General features: G+C 34.5%; 1 protein-coding gene across 9 annotated transcripts in view; it reads right to left on the bottom strand.

Annotated features, from left to right (window-relative positions):
* Exoc6b (exocyst complex component 6B) overlaps window positions 1–17,950 on the bottom strand; it is a 586,101-nt gene that overhangs the window by 148,055 nt on the left and 420,096 nt on the right. The gene's annotated exons all lie outside the window — the stretch shown is intronic.

The raw sequence follows: 17,950 nt of genomic DNA, 5'->3' as shown, positions 1-17,950 counted from the left end.
AGTTTATGGGTGTGGTGGGGCAGAGAGTATACTGAAACATATTGAAACATTCTATATTGTCCAATTAATCTTTCTGTGAACCTAAAACTGTCCTAAAATAAAGTCTACTAAAATTATAAGAAAGAGCTAAATAGAGAGAGAGGGGGAACACATAACTTATTCTCAATGTTTATTTGCAAGAAGGATGATTATAATTGATCATAATAACGTCTCATAGCAAATGTCACACCAGTACTACAAATGGATTTAAAAGTTATTCTGAATGTTCAATTCTCCCAGCGTCTTTTGCTTTGAGAGACAAGTGAGAACCAGGACAGATCAACACAGCTTTTTAATTAATAAGGAATTAATCCCCCATAAACTGGCAGTAGCCACAAGCATGTCACAGCCTTTCATGCTGCTGCTTAAATAACAGGCCAATCAATCTCCATTTGGCCGAATCAAGTACAGTATTATCAGAGAAAATGGAGGTCTAAGCACCTGCAGTGACTAATATCAATTAGAGCACAAATTGACCTGGAAAGAAAAAACTGTCATTAGAGGAATAAATCCAGAAAATTAGAGAAGATGATTTCTATGTCTTGCTTAATATATAAGAATAACTAGTAAAAGTTTAAGGAAATTAGTAGGTTCAATTTCATAAAGCAAACTAGGAAACAATTTTGTGTCAAAACTTGAAGGAGATGAAGTCTGTGCCAATTCATGGGAGTCCAGGGGTACTGGGTGCTATTTTTTGTCCATGGAAATACTATTTTAAATGAGTTGTAAGAATATTTTAGCTACATTGACTAAATGAACAGAATGACTTTTGCATTGTGTGATCTCTTACAGAGAAAGAAGGATTAAGGAATGTTAAGACCATAAAACAAGCAGTAGAATAATGTCGTTACACATAACATTGGATTTTTCCTTTACATTTCACAGACTAATAATAGCCAAGGATACCAAAGATGTCCTAGGGCTTAGATCCCACAACCCTACAATCCTAAAGATGAAAGGAGCATTTGTAATTACTGAGGACTTCCACAGATGGAAAAATCAGGCCAAAAAGGTTAAGTCAGTAAACCAGTTACAATCAAATCCCTCTAAATCTGTCTATTATTTCAACATGCATCTCCCACCCTAGAATGTCTACAAAGAAATATTCACTATACATGATCTTTTATACACATATTACATATTCTTTTCCATTTACTTAGGAAATAATAAAATCATAAAATACATAGATCTATGTACAGTCATAATTTTCCTCTGAAGTTCCAGAATGCCTCACAATTTAGTGTAATAAGGACCAATTTCACAATAGATCTTTTAAATTATGGAGAAAGGGGGACTCTCTAAGTAAGTAATCAGTAGTGCTTCTGTGTATAATCTCTGGGAAAGCTGAAGATCTGCCTTGAAAGGGGTAGGCTTCCTGAGAGATGAGAAAGCCTGGGGTTCTAAAGTAGTAACTTTATATCCTTGATATTTTTACTGTGCTTTCAAGGACTTAATTTTATCCATGTGTTTGTTTACCACTGATTATTCTGCTGTATGAATACATTTCTAAACCTTGGGCTACCTAAAATTTTACCCTGAGAAGAGATTCTGAAGGACATTTAATATAACAGAAAATTAATTCTATAGTTCAGCACTGAGTAAAAATGCAAGCCTCTAGTAATTTTGGAAGTAGACACACTAAAAAAGAATAAATGAAAATTAATTCTAAAATAATATATCTTGTCTAAATCAATACATCTAAAATAGAATTTCAATATTAAATCAATATTTTCAAAATTAGTAAGATCTTATAAGTATTTTTCAAAACATGATATGTATTTTATATTTATAATACATGTCATTTCTGATTAGCCACATTTTAAGTTCTTAACAGCCATTTGTGGCTGGTAGCTAAAGTATCACAACAGAGGTCTAGATGGCTGGCTTTAATGAACATAAACAAAACCGAAATGTGTGAAGCATGACAAGATTTTCAAATGACAAGAAAGGAACACTAAGAAAATTTATAGCTATATGAATTCTATTTTTTATATTGGCTGTAAAACTGAAATTAAAGAAAATGCCTGTGATACTATACTAATCCTTCATGCCTTACTCCATTCAGTTGCAATAACAAGATACAATGAAGTTACAGCCTATAAACTACAGACATTTATTTCTCACAATTCTGGAGGCTGGGAAGTCCAACATCAAGGCAACAGTAGATTTAATATCCAGAAAGAACTTACATTCTGATTCACAGAATGTGCCTTTTCACTGTGTCACCACATGGTAAAAGGGGTAAAAGGATCTCTCCTGGATCTGTTAAAAAGATTCTAATTTTATTCATGAGGCCTCTATCCTAATGATCTAGTGACCCCAACAAAGGCCTCATCTTTTGGTAGGTAACCAATACCTTGGCAGATAGGATTTCTACGTATGAATTTTGGGGGACATAGACATGCAGACTGTTGCACTTCTATTTAGTTCCCATTATAAAAAATTTCTCTTAGAATCTTGGAATTTTATAGATATTGCCCTCTTAGGTAATGACACAGGTATAAGATTTGTATATTATTCAATAAACCTATCAATAAATTTGTTACCTCTTTATTAATTCTCTACTTGTTACCTCTTTACTAATCCTTGCATTTTTGCTGAAGTTATTTTCTTCATCCCACTTTTTTGCTTCCTTATATCTAATATTTGTCAATTTATCCTACTGAAAATGGTCTTAAATTATATTTGAAAAATAGATGGGCAGAATTTTTTTAAATGATGACTGCTGATCATTACATATGTTTCTGGACAAAGCTCTATGCCTATTTTCCCAGTCAATGGTGACAGTAACGATCTTGAGCTGTAATTGCAAACTGTTTCCTAAGTGTATAATATCAAATTAAGGTTGACCATTAAAAACAAAAGTAGCAAGACAAATGATTAGACTTCTAGCAGAGTAGAGGTAGAGTATCCTATTCTATGAAAATAACAAAAAAAGAAATCATTAAGGCAGGCTTTATGCTGGACGCTTCATATATTAAAAGAGCTTCATATATTTAAAAAAAAATATTTTTTTCCCCTCCTGGGCATGGTAGCACGCGCTTATAATCCCATAGACTTTGGAGGCTGTAGTAGGAGGATCTTAAGTTCAAGGCCAGCCTCTACAATTTAGCAAGACTGTCTTCTTCTCAAAATAAAAGATAAAAAGGACTGGGGATAAATACTGATAGTAAAAGAGCCCTTAGGTCAATCCCCCCAGTACCAAAAGAAAATTAAATAAACAAATAGAAATATTTATTTATCTATTTATTTATTCTAACTAACAAAAATTTATTTATCTAATTATCTATCTATCTACTTATTTATTTATTTAAGTCAACACAACTTTCTCCAAGCTGAAATTTGGTATATATTTCATGAATGACCTCACAATGTGATAGTAAAACTTAGTCACCTACTCTAAATTAACATTCACAGAAAATGAACTTATCACTTACTAAGGTAACTGAGATTTCAGCCCTTTTCAGAATTTACTAGTTACGTGACCTTGAGCCCATCATATAAGTTCTTAGTGTCAGATTTTCCACTTGATTAAAGGCATGGAACTAAATTAAATACACTGTTTAGGTCTGTGTTATAATAAAGAATATACTTGATATAATAAAGAATATATTCGCTCCTGGTATTTAGTCTCGAAATCTTTTGGAATTTCTTGACAGGAATTCCTTTTGCCATTCATAAGGAGCTCCTTTTGAAAATATCTGGATTTAATGTTAAGGTGATGGATGATTCATGGTGGGCCCTTAGATTGTTTTAAGGAAAGGGCTAGCCATGCCAGAAATACCAATCACATGATTGGAAGGTTTGACCTTTCAGTCCCTTCCCTGATCGTCAGGGCTAGAACTGGGACTGGAGATTTGAGTTCAATCATGTGGCTAATTATTGAATCAATCATGTCAATGTGATGAAACCCCATACAGAACTCTGGGCATAAAGCTCAGTGCTGTTTCCCGAGGTGAACATACCATTATGTGTGTGGGGTGGGGGTGGGGGGCGGTGGATAGCACACCTAGATTTCATGAGAAGACACCGAGGTTCTATGCACTTCTCTACCTGTCCTTTACAGCTCTTCCATTTGCCTGTTACTGAGTTGTATCCTTTATAATAAAACTTAAATTGATTCAGATGTAATAAAATAACAATATACTTTTTTCCATACATGGTTAATTCCTCAATGAATCAAAAAATTGAAAGATATTAAAAGTTTTTATTATTAGAGGTCATTTTCAATATGGCCCAAGTAAAAAGCTCTGCATATATCGCTTACAGGAAGTTAACATTTTTTATATTTTCTATTTTTTTTCCTTTGCTTCACAGAATTGATTTAGAATTATTTGGAAATTTTATTCCCCAAATAGAATTTTCATGAAAGGAATTTAAAAAAACAGTGATCCAATATTCACATTAAACATCTGCATTAGATCAGCATGAATGTAAATGTTGGTCTGCCATTTTACTTACACAGATTAATGAATTTATTTTCAGAAGCCAAGAGCTAGACTTAGAATGCATTTGACCAGAGAATATAAACTTGCCTCTGAGTACTCAGTTTGGAGTAGAGTTTTCCCTTTTCTTTTCCTTCTAAATCAAATAAACAAATAAAAATAAAATAGGAGAAGAGAATCTCTGCCAATGAAACAGGAGGCCTCAGGCTGCTGGTTATTAGGTGAGGGGTCAAAGGTTGGCTTCAGACAGCACAGGCACTCTAGAGGAGGCACTGGGAACTGGAACTCCTGAGTACTACTGAAAGAGAGGGCCTGGCATTTAAAGAGAATTTAGGTTAGTTTGAAGAAAACAGTACATAAGCAACTTCTTCTCATGACAGATCGTGCTTTTTTTAAGGAATATCTTAAGTACTAAGAGGTATAGGAGATAAATAAGCATTTCAAGTATTAAAAGCACTCCTCTCTTTAAAAATGGTCTTTGTTGAAAAAGACCTCAGAAAGGCATTTGTAGGGGAGAGAACCTCACCCTTTTCTCTGGTGAAGTGCTTGGGCAGAGGATTATGCTACACCTTGTTTCCATCCCCTGACAGGCAGACAGCTGACAAAGAGATTCCAGTGAGTCAGAGGGCAGGGCAGGCCTCAAGCAGTCTGCCTGCTAGGATTTGGTTTAAAAAATAAAAAAAAAAAAGACTGCATTTCTCCAGAAAGGCACATTATTCATAAAGAAATTACAGAGAAAGACGGAAGAGAAAGATTAATGGACAAATTTTACTGATGCTACAAAGAAAATAAGAATTAATTCTCACTTAGAAGTGGTAAAATAAACCCCTTCTTTCAAAGTAAATTTCTGAGTTATTGACAAATACTGATTCAATTTATCTTCCATTCACTCACCTATCTGTACTCTGGTTTTTACCACATTATTTCCAAAAAAGTACTTTTCCTTGGTTTCCTTTTTACTAAAAATGATACTTTCTCAGTTCTTAAGATATTTGCATGTATACTCTGTAATACCTGGGACATTGTTATAGGCTGAGCATCCCTAATTTGAAAATACCAAATCCAAGTGTTATAAAATCCAAAAGTTTTTTTTATGGCCAACAGGACACTATAGGGGAAAACTCCACGTCTGAACTCGTGACAGGCTAGAGTCAAAACTCATGTATGATGTGTCAAATGCATTCTACTGTCCTGTATAATTAATTAGAACCAATTTTTTAAAAGTGAAAAAAAAAAACCTCAGGCAAATTAAAAATACTGTATAAAATTACCTTCAGGTTATATGTATAAGGCATATATAAATTGTAAATAAATTTTGTGTAAACTTGGGTTTTATCAACAAGTTATCTCATAATGTATAAGCAAATATTACAAAACCCCCAAAATTTGAAACCAGTTCTGGTCCTAAACCATTTCAGATAAGAAATACTCAATTGGTATTAAAAATTATTTGTTGTTTATCTGAATTTCAGTTTTTCCCCTGAAATTCTAATTTAACTGGGTGTCTTGTTTTCTCTCTGACAAACCTCCTAAATGAATTTTACAGTTAGTCCTGCCCCTGTTACACAAATTTCCCACTTTTGCTATACTGATTTTCTTTAAAGCAGTAGATAATCATGGTAACTCTCACACTTAAAACATAAACATCAATGAAGTACAAATTTCTTAATAAGTCTTGCAAGGTCTAACAATGAGTTCTCCCTACATCACTTCCTTTTGCCACCCAGCTTCATTCCATCCCACTCTACAGTGACAATGAACTAGGTTAAATTACATAATAGGTTATGATTTTTCTTTTTTCTTAGAATTTATACATTCTCCTTTTTTCAGAATACATGTCCCAACCTACCTCATGGCACAAAAATGGCTCTTAGTCATCTAGCACAACTGGATATTCTATTTTAATGCATTCAAATACCAAATGAATGAAAAGATTTGGGGAAAGATCAAATGAATTGTATTAATTCCCAGCCATTTAGTGACCAAACAAAGATGAAATACAGACCTCAATTTACCTACCTAACCAGTGACCCTATGACATCACACCTTTTCCATCCAGGAAAGTAGTGGAAAATAGAAGTAAAAAGAGTTGATCAACCACCACTATAGAACATTATAGGCAGGACTTTAAAAATTCTATAATATATAAAGGTAAAATAAATAGGTGGTTTAACTGAAACAGCAGAACTGAAATCAGAATCAAAATGCTGATATGCTACAATAGGTAATGATGGAAAGGCAGGGCATTTTTTTTCCCTTTCAAAATCTTTTGTAAAAGTTAGGGCTTTCAACAATTTTTTTCATAAGTGTAACGTGTTCCATCTAAAGGCAACAGATGGATTAGAATGTCATGGGAATTTCTTGTGGACCTGAGTAAAGTCTGTCAACTTTCAACAATTAAATTAATTTCAAAATAGACAAAGGATTTAATGTGGCTTCCTAGTTTATACCCTATAAAATGGCCCAATTAAAATAAATGGTTTACTGGCATGAGCCCTAACAACTTGAGGTGAGGGCCAAAGAAAATATGAAATGTATAAAATGTCTCCTTGTAAATACTTGGTACAAGCAAGAACAGTGAAAAAGCATCAGAATTCTTGGTAGACTCTGGCGTAGCACACACATTAAGACTGAGGTCTACAAGAGTAAACCAAAGAGCAAAGCAGTGGAAAAATAAAATACCAAGATGTTTGGAGTTAGCTGAGATACAGAAAGAGATGGCCATCTATTGCTCTGGGGCTAATGGTGAGGTCTCTCTTTTGAACAATTAATATAAGCCATTGTTTTGCTGGCTTATTGAAAATACTTTCAAGCAAATTATAGGGATTTGTGAAATTTTAAAAAAACTATCCCATAAATTTTCTAATAAAAAACAAGTAAAAAGGCTTTAGAGATTAATTATTATGACATATACTTCTAACTTTATGAAAATATGTTTTACCAGGTTTAGAACCAGGGTCAAGTGGTATGAAGGTAGCAATAACCACAATATATGTTTTACTTTTTGTTTGTTGAAATGGCATTTCTTAATCTTTGTAGGTCCTGCACCTTCTAAGGTATATAAGGTCTCAAGTTGAGAAAAATACAAAATGAAACCTAAAGCAGCTAGAATGCAAAAAAATAAATAAATAAATAAATAAATACAAAGAAAGAAGGAAGGAGAAACAAGTTTGAAATACATTAGAGAAAGAATTCTGGTCCACTCCTTTATAAAACCACACAGCAAGAAAATGGCCTTCTGGAAATTATCAGTTTAATAAGGTAGATCTTCATAGCCACTCCCCACTCCCCTCAATGTCCTTTAAAATACAATGATTAAGAAAAAATCTACACAATTTAAAAGAGGAATCAGCCTCATCGAACAGAGTTTCAGAGTACTAGAGGAGTTTGCCAAAAGAAAAAGAAAAAAAAAAAAAAAGAAGAGAAAGAAAAGGTATTTTGGGGGAATTATGATCCTTCATGCAGCAAATCCTTTTTACTCCCTCATCACTAATATCCCCCACAAACAATCCAAGGTAGCATCTGTTACCAGAAAAAGTACTTTGTCTGTGTCAGCCAATCTCTGGAGCCAATAGCAAGAGCTGACAGTGATGTATAACTATGTTGGAATAGCCTGATCCATCTCCATTTTGTTGACAAGGATGGCATCTTAGGCCATGGTGAGCAGGAGCAGGCTGCTTGTCCCCACTGCTCAGGTTGGCAGCATCTACTATCAAATGACTGTGTGTGTGGCAATGGGTTCAGAGACACAATGACTGTCTTATCTCCTGGAATTCAAGGAACTTCAGCCCAAAAACCAAAATAACTCCTGAGTGGGCACTACTCACTGACCCATGTCTGAGACAGGCCCTGTCAGAGGATATAGGGTCCATCATCCACAGTCAAAAAGAAGTGACATTGCTGTTTTAATGGCAAGGAAGCCTTCTATTTGGGTTCTCTGTAGCTGAGAAAGGCACATCATAAAAACTCCTTACCTAGCCAATCAGGCACTGTAAGTATGGAAAGACAACAGCAAACAAAGTAGGGCTTTTGTACTGCTGATTTTTGATGGAGGAGAGAGATTTGCACTTTATATTCTTCCCACATCATTTTAGATCTGAGAATCCAAACTCAATCCTGCTTTTAAAAAGACTGGTAAGGATGTGGGAGGGAGGAAAAAGACAAAGTCACACAATCCATAAGTTCCCAAAGAAGTTTTTGCATAAGTTGGTTGAAAGTCATGTGTTCAAGAAAACAATATTAGTCTATGCTATCCCTATTTTCAACCTATTAATTCCCTCTGCTCTTGAATTTTAAATGTGATTTCTTATATAAACATCCAATGTGCCAGCCCCTATAAAGAAAATGCAGAGAAAGAATGAACTACTGGTTAATGATTCTCCCTTAGAAATTTGCAAGTTTTACTGAAAATATTAAATTAAAATGAGAATTATCAATAAGAATACAGAATAAAACTGAGAAAAAGGAAACTAAGTGACAAAATGAATAAAGTAGACTAACAAAGACCGGTTACCCAAATCTCTACATGTTTCAGTATGGAATGAAAGCATTATTACAAAGAAGAGACATAAAATATTTTTCTGATTCCATTAACCAGTCAATCAACTAAAAGACAAAATTTATTAGCCATGGAGCTCTTCTCATGGAGCAAGTTATTGTCTTCATCATATTAAAGCAATAACAACTAATTATCCTTAGATTTTAACATGTGCAGAACACTTCAAATTATAGGATACAAGTTGATTTTTCTGCATACAAACTCAAAGTCTATCATCAATCTCTGACCTTAATGTTTCTTAGATGGAAAAAAGGGGAAAAGAAAAGCTTGTTTTAAAATTATAATTCAGAAGGATGAGGTTGAGGATAGCAGCTAAGGGATCTGAAATTAATGATACTGAAACCCATAGAATGTCTTTAGTAGTCTACCCAAAGGAAATTTGCATCTTCAAGCACTGTAAATTCTTTAACAAAGGAGGCATATGTTATTTTCATTTAATCTAGTAGATGAGGTTTAAATTTTTACTGGCTCAAACTTCCTTCACTTGTCTCTCTTCAAACCTTACACTCTTAAGATAGCTGTCTTTTCATACATGAGGCAGTGACAAATGCCTAAGACAAAATGTGAAAAGCATCTGTTGGATGAAGCATTAAAAATAAACCTTAATTAGAAAGGAAGCAAATTCAAAAATTTTCATAAGAATCCCTTAATATAAAATGGTGCTGTTTACTACAATGATCAAACATTTCCAAGCTTTATTTCACAGACAGTCAACTCCTTATTTTAAAATTTATTTCTACTGGTATTTATATCCAGATACCCAAGTTTCCAAAAGAAATACACTTACTTCTCATTAGTCACCTCTGAGGTTTAGGCCTGCTTAGCTAACATGTTTCATTATGGCAACTGTATCTTACCCACAACCACAGTGACATTTCTACTAGGATACTAAAGTACAGTGCTTCAGTTCTTCACTAGATAGTTTGACTTTCTCCTTAAACCAATGTTATCCAAAAGCAAGCACACTCTGAGATAACCCTGCCTGAAAGAATTATATATAAGGTTTCTTTTAGGAAAAAAAAAATGACATCATTCCAATGGCCACTGAATTTATAAAAAGCCCTGGCCATCACTCAAAGCAGGTTTGTAATTCCATATACTCTGAATGAAATTCTCCTGGGGAACCTGGCATCATACATAACTCTAATGAAAACTTTAGCAAACATATTAATTTACCTGGACTTACAAATATTTATTTACATCCTAGAATGTATAAAGCATTTCATATGCATTATTTCATTTAATTTTGTGATAACTCTCACAGACTTAAAAATATCCACACAGTCTCCTGTTTGTGATCTTAATGTCTTAGTATTAAATACAAATTCAGAAATCACCCTACCTTCTTCATCTAATAAAAAAAGATCCCAAGGCTCAAACGAGTTTTCTGAACACCCAAGACTATATAACTAATTGGTGACAAAACTAATGTTATAATACAATTTCCAGCTCAGTACTCTTTCCAGTGATAAAAAGTAGCAAAATGATGATTGCTAACAGTTATAGATCAGTTACGATAGTGATTACTCAATTATCACAAGTCTAAGAGATAGGTACAATGGTAAATTCATTCTTACAAATGAAGAAACTGAGGTTTAGAGGAATTGTGTATGCACAATTCATTAAATTGAAGATCTAGGCTCCAAAGGACAATCTGTTCTTATCATCTAAGATTTTAATTATGTATCATATAGCTGGCATATTGAAAATTCAATGTTGCTGCAAAGATGGTTTCATAACCCATAGAAGTCAATGGTAGTGTGTATATACTCAAAGGGCAACTCACTGATTCTCTAGTTGCATACACTAAAGAGATAATTACTTAAGAATTCCAATCACATCTTAGTTTGCCCTGCTATTCATATCACCTAATATCCATCTGGTCTATTTCCTACATCTATTCACTGCCGATCTGAGAGCTGAACAAAGAGATATAGAAGCTAAAGTAGCTTTTTGTTAATTCAAAAATCTAATTCAAGTACCATGTGTCAAGCACTATGCTAGTAACTAAGGGAAGAGGCTGAGCAGGGCAGACATGATTCCTGCCTCAACAAATGTACAGTTTACCTTTTCCTTGTACTCTGTGAAATCCACATAATAAAAATAAGTCCTCTTCTTTAACTGGTTTGAATAGATTTTTGTTCTTGCTGTTATTGTTTTTGAGTCTGTCCAAATTTATGTTGAAATTCAATCTTCAAGGAACAGTGATTAGGCCATGAGACTCAGACCTTAGGAATGGAATTTAGTAACCTTATAAAAGGATTGAAGGAAACTAAACAGGTCCTTTGTGGTCTTCCCACCCTTCTGCCATGTGAGCAAGATGCCATTTTGAAAGCAATAGCAGGAACATCACCAGGTATCCAACCTGCTAGATCTTGCACTTCCAGCCTCCAGAACTGTGAGAAATATATTGTCATAGTTTATAAATTACTCAGGACTTTTGTTATAGTAGTACAAATCAATTGAGACATTTATAAGTAAACATACTTAATTAAGGTAGATTATTATTATGAAAAGAGGTGTCACACAGTAGAATGTTTGGAATTAGTTAGCAAATGATGCTAGGGCAAAGGGTATTGAGATTTCCCTTCATTTTCCAGATGGAAAGTTAACAGTCTATGAAATGTGGCAGCCAAGCTCGAAGTTAAGGTATTACCTTTAGTCATGTAGGGACATGTTCTCCCTGAGGGTGAAGCTTTGCAGGAAAAATTCTGTTGTCACTTATCAATTTAAATAGCTTGAGGAATATGAGTCATGTGATCACTTTTAACAACATGGGGCAACTTATGGTGAAAACAGGGCAAATCTGGTTCTTCCTAGAACGTCCACTGCCAAGAATCCAAGAAAAAAAAGACAGAACTATAATGAAGCTGTATTGTAGCAATCCCCTTCTGCCTGCAGCTGGCCCAGTAAGCTGAAAATCAAGTGTATACGTTCATCTTTCAAGTTTCAGCTGCCTCCACAATCTCACCATATTTCCTTGATGAAAGAAAGGGTTCTGAGGGAAATTATAGAGTCCTGATTTTTGGAGCTTCCTATGTTGTGTGTTCCCCTGGCCAGAGAAGAAAGCACTCTGCTCTGCTCTATCCCTCACTGAATTTTGTTCTGTGACTAGGGTCTAAACACAACATGGGCTTGAGGATGATAAGCAAAATTCAGAGTAGAGAAGAAATAATATAACACCCAAAAGAAAATGTAAAAGCTTTCTAGGGAACCTCAGCAAAACCAGGGAAAACTCTGCAGGTATGTGCTTTGTACTACTTCTTCAAGGACGACTAAACATAATTTTGATTTGACAGTTTAATTACTATAGGGTATCCCACTGGAAAGGCTTGATTTAATATACCAGCTAGGAGTTATGTTCACAGTGTGCCAGGTTGGCTGAGACAGGTTTGGGTTTAGCTCTAGCTTAGTTGTTATTTAAGGGCCAGAACTCCCTCTGCATATTACAGGCCTAAAAGGCTGCAAAAGAAGAATGGAAGTATGGCTGTGTCACAGGTGCTTTTCCTATGGTTCTCACCAGGGTCCAGAGGACTCTCTCTCTTACAATAGGAAGATTTCCATAAAGGAATGCCTCAAGTATAAACAGAGACTCTTACAGAGAGTGCCTGAAGGTAGATAATTAACTATGTGGAACTGGAGAGGCAAGAAGTAGTGTGGAAAACAGGAAGAAGCAGGCGTAATTTTTAATTATTTCAATAACTTAGGGAGCTGAGCCTAGTGTTCAGAGAGATCTCTCTGTGAAGAGTTCTCAGTTCATTAGCTCCTGTGGCAAAATTACAAGCAAGTCTGTTAAGGTTTGTCTGATCAATATTCACTGAAATCACTTACACCTTAGTCAGAGGAGAGCAAACAATATCCAAAAGGACTTGCAGCCATTTATTTTAGTGAATATATGCAAAGAGATGGAAATGTTCAAATTTTTCAGGAATTCAAGGGTACTGATATTGAGCTAGAGTTCATTCTTCAGGGAGGAAGAACAAAATCTGATCTCTTAGTCAGAATGTGGTATTTAAGTTGCAAATGGTGTTCCACCACTATTTTATGTAATGGTGGCTCACTTAGATTAGAAATTTACTTTCAAGTTGTTTCCCCAAATCCTAAGAACAGGAAGAATCCACACATTGGTTTCCTGACTTGTAGAGTGAGGGTTATTATAGTAAAAATGGTGACATAGAAGGCTTTGGAGAGTCTTGTCCCTTTTCCAACAGTAAACCAAGCTCAGTTTAGTCAGCCATCAAAGAACCAAGAAAATTAGGCCAGATGTATTTTACTGCTTTCCTGTTCGAGTACCCAGTTTATTTTGTGCCGAAGATCCATGGGTTCTAGACAATGATGGACTACATATGCTAAATTTAAAAAATTATGATTGCTGCTGTATTTCCTTATAGCCAGATGTGCTCTGAATTTGGTTTAATTATGCCATCTTTCTAATGAACCAACCTTTTGAATAACTTAGGGAGCTGAGCAGAGAACTAAAAACTGAAAATACTTAGTATTATAGACCACAAAATATAGAAGTGAGAAAGTAAGAAAATCTGTAAAGGCATAGGATAAAGAAATGATCATTGTAATAAAAATCAATTTCAATGGTTTTACATATATTATTTCATTTAATTTCAAAACAATCCTGAGATAAATATAACAGGGATTAGTATTTCTAGTTTATTGCTCAGGGAGGTAAAATGAGTTATTGATTCAATCTTGAACCATCAGGCAGACATATACTTAAGTTCCCAAATCTTCTCTATCATGGATTACTGCAATAGCCTTTTAACTGGTTTCTAAAACTCCTGATAATTTCAGAGTTCCTTCTGGATCTGGGATTATGGTTCAGTGGCAGAGCACTTGCCTTGCATGTGCGAGGCACTGGGTTTGATCCTCAGCACTATGTAAAAATAAAATAAATAAAACAAAGGTATCGTGTCCATCTACAACTAAATAAAACAATTTTTAAAAATTAAATAAAATCTGGAATATCCCATTTTACCTTCAGGGTCCAGCAAGGTATATTGCAGAATAAAAGCTGAACATACATTTGTTAAATAAATGAATAGTTCAATGACTTAATGCTGATAACAAGGAGTTGAGCTGGAATACTAATCTACATCTCCTCATATTGAATATGCAAAACGAATATTTAGGAAATTCTAAACCCCACACAGACTGTACTAATTATTGCATATATACCAGCCAAGGAAAGAAATACTTTCATGCATTATTTCACTTAGTTGTGATCCCATCCCTATAATATTAGGAACTATGTCAGTGGTCTCTCTAAAAATAATTGGAGACTTGAAATTATAGTGAACTGAAGACACAATAGCCCAGGTTGGATCATGGAGGTAGATAAAAATCAAAATCAAAAATCATGGAGGTAAAATCAAAACCTCTGGTGTTTAAAACCCAGGATCCATTGTTCAATAACCTAAGAAATAAAGGTAGAAGAGATAAGAAAGTTCACTCAAAGCAGAAAAACTCAAGAATTCACTGTCAATTCTTAAAGGAAAAGAGATAATTGCTTCACATTTCCCAAATAACTTCTACCTTAAAGGTTTAGTAGCCTGTCAGTAAGAATTACCTAACAGCAATGCTCCTGTTAGATAATGATATCCTAGGCAGTCGTTACCATTCTTAGAGAACAGTTGAGCTAACTGACTGATTTTTTACAAAAGCATCCAGCCAAGAATTAGAAAATCATAAGTTTTCGATTATACCTTTCAGAAACCATAGCAGTTTCACAAATAACTACCAAGAAGCAAAAGTTAATTTCTTATACCAAATTAGGTGGCATCTTCAGATGTCACCAATCGACAAACTCTAGACAAAGGTTCAATGGTCTGCAAAAGACTTTCTGAGAGTAACTAGATAGACGCTAGCTACTGCTTCTGCTGCTCTGATGATTATAACAACAGGACCAGGTACTAATTATTGCATATATACCAGCTAAGGAAAGAAATACTTTCATGCATTATTTCACTTAGTTATGATCCCATCCCTATAATATTAGGAACTATGTCAGTGGTCTCTCTAAAAGTAATTGGCGATTTGATCCATTCTGTTGAACTGACACTAAAATCTACATTCTTAATGACTGCACTACACTAGCTGATTATTTCAGGCTTGTGGTAGTGTACATAATTCCTCTGTGCATTTGCGATCTAAGAAAATGGCAGCTCAGGCCTCAGAGTACACTCAAGGTACATTCAAGGTACATTCGCGTTAGATATTGTCCAAGGTTTGATTTCTTTCAAGACCTATATAGTTTTTCCAAGGACTTACAGACAAAAAGGAAAAAAAAATGGAAAAATATCTCATACGCACACCACTGGGTAGAAAAATGTAAGTGTTAATTATCTTGTCATTTGGGGCTTCTTTTATACGCCTCTGTATAGTTACTTGAATTTTATGTATCATTTCTTTAAGATTTTTTTATAGACCACCGAGCATTTAAAGAAAAAAAAGAAGGGGGTGGTATAGGCAGAGACATAGAATAGAACTCTTTCTTTTGAAGTAAAATAAATGTCCATGGAAAGTTTCTTGACAGACAAATTACTGCCAATCAGAAATAAAACATTAAATTCTAAATCAATGAACCTTAGTGGCTCCACAATATATGGAAGAAAATTTTCAGAGCTGATATTATGGTTATTAGCAGTACTGACATGCCCTTCAAATGTTAGCATCAAGTTGATCCTAAGTCTGAAGGCTATTGCAAATACTTATCAGCTTTTCAGAAAAAATATTAGCTCCCTTAAGCCCCTTTTACATGGTTAACAAACTATTATGTTTCCACCTTTTCAATAAATGATCTCTCCATTTCTAAGTCTTAACTGAAAGCTGGCTCCCTCTACTAAAGATGCTGATGCACTGAATAGTTCTCTCAAGTAGACACTGATCATTCTTCTAAATAAAATGTACTTCAGGCTGCTTAGTCTCTCTCCACTGCTCCTCCCAGGCCATCATTCCCCCCAAAGGTGCATATATTTTAGTTTATCACCTTCCTCCCTCTTTATTTCTTAAAAATGGGTAAAAGTTTGAATGTGAAAAGTAAAAAATAAATAATAGTCAATTTAAACACAATCATATTAAAAATTATATTCAATATAAATGGTCTAATCAACTCAACTAAAAAAATCACAGATTGTCATACTGAATTAAAAAGGAAGACCTGACTATATGCTGGGTACAACTTTAAAATACATATTTTTTAAGAGAATGGAAAAGAATATTCTTATGCAAAAACAAATCATAAAAACTTGGGTGGAACTATATTAATATCATAAAAAGTAGATTTTTCAAACAAGGAATATTAAAGGATGAAGAGGGTCATTTTGTAATAATAAAGGTATCAAGGTATCACGTGGACATAATAGTCTTTAGTATGTATGTACCTACTAATAGGGATTCAAAATATATGAAGCTGATAGAACTGAAATCCACTAATGAAAATGATTTCAACACCCTGTCAGTAATTGATGGAATAAGTATAAAGAAAATCAGTGAGACTATACGAGCCTTGAATAACACTATCAACGAACTTTACCCATTTGATATTTATAAAATATACCACACAGTGATAACGAAACACATAGTCTTTCCAAGTGCAAACAGAATTTTAGCAAACTCTACCATATCCTGGGTCATAAAATAAGTCTCAATGAATTTTAAAAAACTGAAATTATGCAAAGTACATTCTCTGGCCAAAAAGGACAGTAAACTTAGAATTTGCAATACAAGCATAACGATAAGAATGTCTAAATATTTGGGAAATATTCTAAATAACCAATATATCAAAGAAGAAAACACAAGAGTAATCTGAAAACATCGATTGAATAAAAATTAATAACACACCGGGTGTGGTGGTGCATGCCTGTAATCCCAGTGGCTCAGGAGGCTAAGGCAGGAGGGTTGCGAGTTCAAAGCCAGCCTCAGCAACTGCAAGATGCTAAGCAACTCAGTGAGACCCTGTCTCTAAATAAAATATAAAACAGGGCTGGGGATGTGGCTCAGTGGTCAAGTGCCCCTGGGTTCAATTCCTGCCCCCCGCCCATCGCAAATTAATAACATATCAAAATTTGTAGACTTTAGCTAAAACAGTAATTAAAGAATAATTTCTAAGATTCAAATACTCATGCTAGAAAATAAAATCCTCAACATATCTGAGTTTCTACCTAAAGTAACTAAAGAGAAATTAATAAAAACTAAGTAGAAGAAAGCAATAAAGGCAGAAATCAATGAGACAACTGGTCATTGGTTAGATTTCTCTCTCTCTCTCTCTCTCCATATTCTCAGGCCTTCTTCAATGTGGTCTCTTCCACATAGGCTTCCTGACTAGAATGGAGGCCTCAGGGCAGCTGGGCTGTCATTAGCATCTCACCAAGGACATGGAGGCTGCATCATCTTGTATGATGCAGCCTTGGAATTCACAAACAGCTACTTCTGCCATGTTCTATTGGTTACAATCAAGTTACATGCTTGTCTAGATCCAAGGGGAGGGTGATTAGATACCTCCTCTTAATGGGTTAGCATTAAGGCTATAGAAAAAGATGTGGTAAACAAGGTACTGTGTAGTAGATATCTTTGAAAAATGCAGTCTACTCTATAGATCTGCTTTGATGTAGAACATTATTTCCCTTTAACTTGAAAAATTACCTTCTAGGTTTGCTGTGGTACCAATTTTTGGTGAAAAAGTCTCTCAATTTCTGTTTATTTGAAAATACCTTTATTTTACTTTTAATTTTCGAAGAATATTTTCATTTGAACCTGGGGCCTCCCTCACAAATGCTAATAAGCAAGTGGTCTACCATAGAGCTACATCCTCAGCCTGGGATAACAGAGTTTTATTTGGGTTGATAGAATTCTTTTTTCCTTCTAGCACTTCAATGTTATCATTTTACTGCCTTCT

The sequence above is a fragment of the Marmota marmota genome, unplaced genomic scaffold (assembly GCF_001458135.2).
Source record: "Marmota marmota marmota unplaced genomic scaffold, marMar, whole genome shotgun sequence".
In the NCBI taxonomy this organism is placed as follows: Eukaryota; Metazoa; Chordata; class Mammalia; order Rodentia; family Sciuridae; genus Marmota; species Marmota marmota.
This window is presented reverse-complemented; position numbering and strand designations above follow the sequence as displayed.